We start from the raw sequence: 7,309 nt of genomic DNA on the forward strand, positions 1-7,309 counted from the left end.
TCAGTAGAAAGGAATGATTAGACACTGGGTCAGTTTCACAGTGCTCTGATTATTTCACAGAAAACTCAGCTGGATCTAAAAATGTCTCTGTGAAGGATCTTGGAAACATATCACTTGAAGTCTCCAGAACTACATTTAATTTATCTTTCATTTTAAAACTCATTTATCTTACACATGACTCAGCAATACACAGTTTTAAATTATCATTCCTCAAGCAAAATGAGATATCCAGTGTTTGTGCTGGAGATAAATAAAACAATTCTGTAAATGTTCCTCTGGTGCCTCTGCGTTGTGCTGACCCGGGCGCTGTCCCACATCCCATCCCGTGTCACTTCCTGTTCTGTGTTCCGCCCAGACTGGATTCCGTCCCACATCCCATCCCGTGTCACTTCCTGTTCAGTGTCCCGCCCAGACTGGATTCCGTCCCACATTTCTTTCAAGAGAGCACTTTGAAACAGTGATCCATGCTTTTATTACTTCTCGTTTGGACTACTGTAACTCACTTTATGTGGGTGTCAGTCAGTCGTTGCTCTCACGTCTGCAGATGGTCCAAAATGCCGCTGCACGACTGTTAACAGGAACTCGTAAAAGAGAGTATATAACTCCTGTGCTGGCCTCACTGCACTGGCTGTCTATGTCCTTCAGAGTTGATTTTAAAATTCTTATGTTTGTTTTTAAATGCTTTCATAATCTTGCCCCGCCGTACCTCTCGGAGCTTCTTCATTCCTACACACACTGTCGGTCTCTTAGGTCAGCTGACCAGCTGCTCCTGGAAGTACCTAGATCTAAGAGGAAGCTCCGAGGGGACAGGGCTTTTTCTGTTGTGGCGCCGAAACTGTGGAATAACCTGCCCTTGCACGTTAGAAAGGCCCCTTCATTATCAACTTTTAAAATACGTCTAAAAACCCATTTTTATTCCCTGGCTTTTGGCCTCAGTGAGACTTAGTGATATTTTTCTTGTAATTAAATTAGCTAGTAATGAATTAATTTTTTTTTTTTTTTTTTTTGCATTTTATTTATTTCCTATGAATAGTTGATTATTTGGTTTTAATGTACAGCACTTTGTGTCAGCTGTGGCTGTTTTAAAGTGCTTTATAAATAAAGATGATGATGATGATGATGATGATCCCATCCCGTGTCACTTCCTGTTCAGTGTCCCACCCAGACTGGATTCCGTCCCACATCCCATCCCGTGTCACTTCCTGTTCAGTGTCCCACCCAGACTGGATTCCGTCCCACATCCCATCCCGTGTCACTTCCTGTTCAGTGTCCCACCCAGACTGGATTCCTGCAGTGATTTTAAGCAGCCGTTTGTTTTTGCTCTATAGATCAAAATGTAAATGAGGCAAAAAGCAGAAAACAAAGAGATAATGAATTTTCCACAGCATATGTGCAAGCAAACTCTGAAAAAAGATCATCAGTCTGCTTTTAATTGGGTTTTGATATTTAATCTTCAGATGTTTGAAATGCAATGCTTATCTATTGTGTGTCTGTTGCATTTTCCATCTTGTATAATTAATGCATAGATCTTTTAGTAAACACAAGATGGTTGATTGAATATTTCCATCTGGGCAAATCAAAGCACTAGCTGGAAGATACTGCATGAACTTAAACTGGGCAGACATGTGATTTCAGGCTCTGCCTTACAGTGATGCCCAAACCATTTATGCCATTTCACTTCCTTTATGTCATTTCCTGTCTGTTCTGAAGAGCAAATTGCTGAGATATCTTGCAGTCTCGCATGACTTTGCCGTAAACTTTTTCAATTATTATTATTTTAAAGGCTCATTTGTGCTTCGTCATTTCATTTTCCATTAGTAATCTTCCTTTTATAATAGTGCAGTTACTGTACATTAAAAATACAAGCAATATGATATTACAGTCAGCAAAGCACATTTCTGTCACACTTGTATTACAATTCGACACTATGTGCCAAAGACAAATGTCATAGACGAGCCGTGCGCCCAGACTCCATGAATACTGATAAGATGGAGGATAATCCATCAAGCGTTCTGGGCTCCACTTTGGTAAGACCTGGAAAATTGCATGAAGCAGCACATTCTGACATTAGAGGTGCCTGCTGCTTGGCTTACAGGCTGCATGTTCTGGGTTATATTTAACAGTGCTGAAATTTACCTTCATCTGCCCTTCAGCCAAACTTATTGCAAGATGCTCGCCCCAATTTATAACCCCGCTTGTTTTACTTTTCCGGGAATTATGAAAACAAGACCGGCCTCGGCAGGTAGACCTTCCAGTACAACTAAAACATGGAGCAGCGAAGCTACCTGCCGACCAGCTGGGCCCTCCTGGAGACACGAGGGCGGTCATAACCCACGGCTTCTGCCTTCCTGGGCCCTACTGGGCCCTCCTGGAGACACGAGGGCGGTCATAACCCACGACTTCTGCCTTCCTGGGCCCTACTGGGCCCTCCTGGAGACACGAGGGCGGTCAGTACCCACGACTTCTGCCTTCCTGGGCCCTACTGGGCCCTCCTGGAGACACGAGGGCGGTCAGTACCCACGACTTCTGCCTTCCTGGGCCCTACTGGGCCCTCCTGGAGACACGAGGGTGGTCAGTACCCACGGCTTCTGCCTTCCTGGGCCCTACTGGAGACACGAGGGCGGTCAGTACCCACGGCTTCTGCCTTCCTGGGCCCTCCTGGAGACACGAGGGCGGTCATAACCCACGGCTTCTGCCTTCCTGGGCCCTACTGGGCCCTCCTGCCCACCAAACATGAGACGTCCATCAGACGTGCAGATCATGCCTAGATGGAGTCGGTCGGTCCAGAACCATATCTGGATGTCTACACAACGTGCAAATCAGGTGCAGTATCTGCACGTCTAACTCTGACACCTCTTGGACGTAGATATGTAGTTCAAGCTGAACGTCTAGGTAGGCGACTTTTGGACATTTGTAGACAGATCGTCAATTCCATGTAAACATTGTCAGCGTCAATTCTGGTGCCTATTGTAGCTCATGCTGTTGTAATTTTAATGTTTAATGTCCCATAATCACAATTTGCCGATGCACGTCCGGTGTGTGGTTTGGCCAAGTTCTGTTGCCGTAGCGCTTAAAAAAAAAAAAAAAAAAAAAACCCGACACTGTCGCACGTGCGTTCTTTTGCAGTAAAGCGGTTGTGAGAAACTGCATGTCGTTGTGGACAAGTTTAAAGTTTAAGGTAAGTAGTATTTAGCATTGTTTAGTTGTGTACATTGTTTAATAATCGCATTGCTGACTTTTTTGCAAACCAATATGTCCACATAATTAATCTGAAGGTAAGACACATCTGTACATATGGAACTCCAAAGTGTTCAAAAGTATTATGAAATATATGAGAATGATATTGTGAAATACGTACAGCTCATTATTGTGAAATATATTGCATTCTGTTATAGAAATTTACTTATTGTGAAATATGATTTCATATATTTTTAGTGCTCTTGTGAGCACAGAATGACTTCCATTTTGCAGTAAAGCGGGAAAAGTAAAGTATTTCATCATTCAGCGTCATGAAATGATGAAATAAGGCATCATGAAATGATGAAAAACGGCATTATGAAATAAATACTGATTTTGAAAAAATATATATACATATTTCACAATAAGAAGTAGTGCTAGGCGATAAAACGATCTCGATTTTTTTTATCGATAAAAAAATGAGGATGATCACGATGATACGCACAGACTATAAAACTTGATCAACCAAGTTGGCTCCGTTTTATAGAATGCGCTGAGACAGACAACTTGATGGCCTATCGAGCAGAGGTTTACTGAACGCTAGCAAAACAGCCAAAAAAGAAGCAATGGGTGCGTTCTACTTGGGCTTAGGTCTGTCTGCAGCTGACGCGACGTGGAACGCGATCTGCCGGCGGCTGCAAGGGTGGAGTATAAACTGACTGCAGCCAAGTCGGACTACTTATACTCCTCGTAGTCTGTGACACCTGACTGCAATGGCAGCACTGCCAGAAGGGTGTAGATAAATCTATACAAAAATCACCTGCATGCACATTACTTCTTTTACAATAACCAACTCCTGATACAAACTGTTAGCAGTGAATAAAATTATTGTGTATTGTGGCTCTGTGTAAAAAGATAGCTGCCAGGAAAATTATCAAATACATGTATTTCAAGGATTCAAAGTTACTATTGTCATGTACTCAGTACAATGCAATTCTTACTTGAATGCCTTCTCAGACTGGACGATTAAACCAAATAAAGCAGCGCAACATCACAGTAACTTTGTGTATTGTGTATTGAGTGAATTATTGATGTTTAAATTCACTTAGTTTTTGGTTTAAATGTATTTATTTTTGCTGTGATGTTGTAAGACACAAGGAGAGGGGGAGGTGTGTTATCATCTGATCTGATACTCCCAATAAAAATGTATTAAGAATGCTGTGTGAGACTTTTTGTACTGAATTTGCTTAATGATACTAGGTTATTGGGGTGAAACATAATATGGTATTAGAATATATAGTGGGGATTATTTTGTAATGAATAAAGCTGTAAATACATAAATTACGTCTAAAGTAAGTCTATGTGTGACGTTAAAACGACGTCTACACCGACCATTTCCGGACTGTTTTTTCACCTTATACAGACGTCTTATAGTTGTCATAACTGAACATCCAGAGAACGTCTAAAAAAGACGTCATAAAAACTTTCATTCTGCACCCTCTGAAAACGTCTTTTCTACGGTAGGCCAAGACGTCTAAAAGACGTCATTTCAACGTCATATTGTTTGCTGGGTGGAGACACGGGGGCGGTCAGTACCCACGGCTTCTGCCTTCCTGGGCTTTCTGCCCATCAGAAGCTGCTAGACATTCCTCTGCTGAACCACTACACTGGAGCTAAACCTCAAAGGTGGTTGACCAATGACGGTCATGACCAAAGATAAAATTTGAAATTAAAAAATTAAATTTTTAATACTTTACTTGATGGGGCACAAATAATGTAGTATTGAACTATTATTTATGTATTTACTAACCACAAACTACGTCTTAGTTACATACTGATCTCATGTTAATTCTTCATTAATGAATTGTGACATCTATTATCCCAAGCTGTTACTATATTTGTTAATATATCTATTAATTCTGTAAACCTTTGTGAACTACTGAAGGAACTATTGATGAACAAGTAATGAATAACACAAGTGAAATACTGATCTCATGTTTGTTCATCTTTAATGAATCACGACATCTTTTATCTCAAGGTGCGACTATATTTGTTGATGATTTAGGCTACTGTAGTAACTGAGTTAGTTCTATATTTGTGCCCCGTCAAGTAAAGTGTTACCAAAGAAAACTTACAGCCAATAATACGCAGCCTATCTCCTACTTCTCTTGTTATAATTCTTGCCTTTTAACATTTAGAATATTTATTTATATAGAGAAATATGGAAGTTATATGTGATAAATGGAGTCATTGTTAGCTGAATGTGCCTCAGCTGAGAACGACCATCACATCTGTATAATTATCTCTCCAAGCCTTTATGTAAGTGCAGAGCATGCTGGTGATGTATTTCCCTGTTAACCTTTAGTGTCTTAATTCCGCTTGCGAGAGTAATTTGTTGAATAACAATTGAACAAGCTAGGGAGTGTGTATCAGATGGCCGAGAGTGCCCTCTCCTCTGCGACTCCGGCTGAAGAACACGTGAAGATAAGGAACCTGACGCTACATGAGTAACCCTGGAGGAGCGTGAGCACACGCCACCCTGAACCGCACGCGGGGGGGTGCTCCGGGATGTGCTCCCCGCGCCGATCTGGGGACCCGCGCTCATGCATATGCAGATACCGACTGTGTTCTGACACCCCCCGGACCCTGATAACGTCACCGTGTCGACGAGGCATTGTAAAAGTCACCCCATTGTATCCTGCCTGACTCGCATCTGCGTCAAAGCCTGTGCGAATTAGCATATTCAAAACTGTGTCGTGTGATGTCAGCATTTCCATATAATACCGCTGCGGCTATATGGCATGAAAATGTATATATCTGATTTAATAACACAGTTTTACATTACATAAATCAGCACTCTGCTCACCCCCCACAAAGTCTGACTGTGTTTATTGTTAGATAAATGTCCAATGAGTGTGCAGCCTGGGCGGGGCTAACTGCCATTCCAGTCAGGCCATTCGCTGATTTTCCAGACTAAAGGCTGTGACTCAACTGCACTTCAGGACGACAAATTGTGGTGACTCTGTGCCCACAGTTTCAACTAAACAATTAACAACAAAAACGAGTCATTGACTTATCCTGTCTGTTGACAGCAGAACAGTACGACTAATTGCTATGTACCTCAAAGCGGGAAATGGGTCAGTTCACCAGTGGCAGTTGGCCCATTGAACGTGATCCTGTCCCTGTTGACAACAATACTGAGAAATGTATTATTTTAGAAAATTAGACCTTCGACAAAGGTGACTCCATTAGATCACGTGAGGATGTAGCAGTTATCTCCATGTAGGCTGGAAAAGCAGATTTCAAGCAATCCAGAAGGTTAAATCCCCCATGAACAGTGTGCAAGCCTGACTATAGAGAGACGAATGCTGCTTCTCACATTACAAAACCTGCTTCGCCTTGTTTTACGATCAGAAATAGACCCGTGACAGCAGATTAAACCAGAGGATGATAGAAGTGACTCTTCTTAGCAAATCTGTTACATTTATTTCACCTTAATGCCGAGAGACACAGAAACACAGAAAGATCTGGTTTCCAGAAAGATATCGACTCTCCCAAATGCATGAGGACGACCAGGCCTTCTAAGAACCACCAACGTTTTTCTGTAGCGATTTCCTGCACACATACACTCCCCAAGAAACTCGAAACAGATAAATCAATTAAAATAATCTGGGAATTGAAACAAAGGCCTTATAGAAAATCTTGTCACGCAGAAAAGAAACAACAAATAACAGCTCAGAATCATTTTCCAAGTGAAAACAAGGGGTCTTTTTTCCGTTAACCTCTCATGCTGGTGAAAATGTTTGTTTACTCCTCTGTCGTGAGACTCGTGGTAGAAGTTGGATTGGGTTAATATAACAGACATGCGAATTTTCACTAAATTTACCATGTAACAAGTGTATTTTACGGCAGAAGCTGTTAGGGGCCTACTCATATCGCAAGGTTATATAACAGTATTGCGAGTCACACCATTTCCCAATTAGTCCATTTATCATGAAATGTAACCTCTGCAGCGTCAGTTATGAAGCTGAAACCACTTTGGGATCTCCACACACATCCAGAAAAGTCGGCTTGATGAATATTTAACGAAATGGCTCCAGTGAGGGGGGTGTCGCTCTGCCTGGCTGGCATT

General features: G+C 41.8%; 1 long non-coding RNA gene across 1 annotated transcript; it reads left to right on the forward strand.

The window, feature by feature from the left end:
* The first annotated feature begins 3,138 nt into the window (after positions 1 to 3,138).
* On the forward strand, positions 3,139 to 4,393 carry LOC140588348 (uncharacterized). The gene is made up of 2 exons (XR_011989702.1): positions 3,139 to 3,178; positions 3,829 to 4,393. It is a non-coding gene; the product is annotated as an uncharacterized lncRNA (long non-coding RNA).
* Positions 4,394 to 7,309: the final 2,916 nt, after the last annotated feature.

The sequence above is a fragment of the Paramormyrops kingsleyae genome, chromosome 3, assembly GCF_048594095.1.
Source record: "Paramormyrops kingsleyae isolate MSU_618 chromosome 3, PKINGS_0.4, whole genome shotgun sequence".
Taxonomy (NCBI): Eukaryota; Metazoa; Chordata; class Actinopteri; order Osteoglossiformes; family Mormyridae; genus Paramormyrops; species Paramormyrops kingsleyae.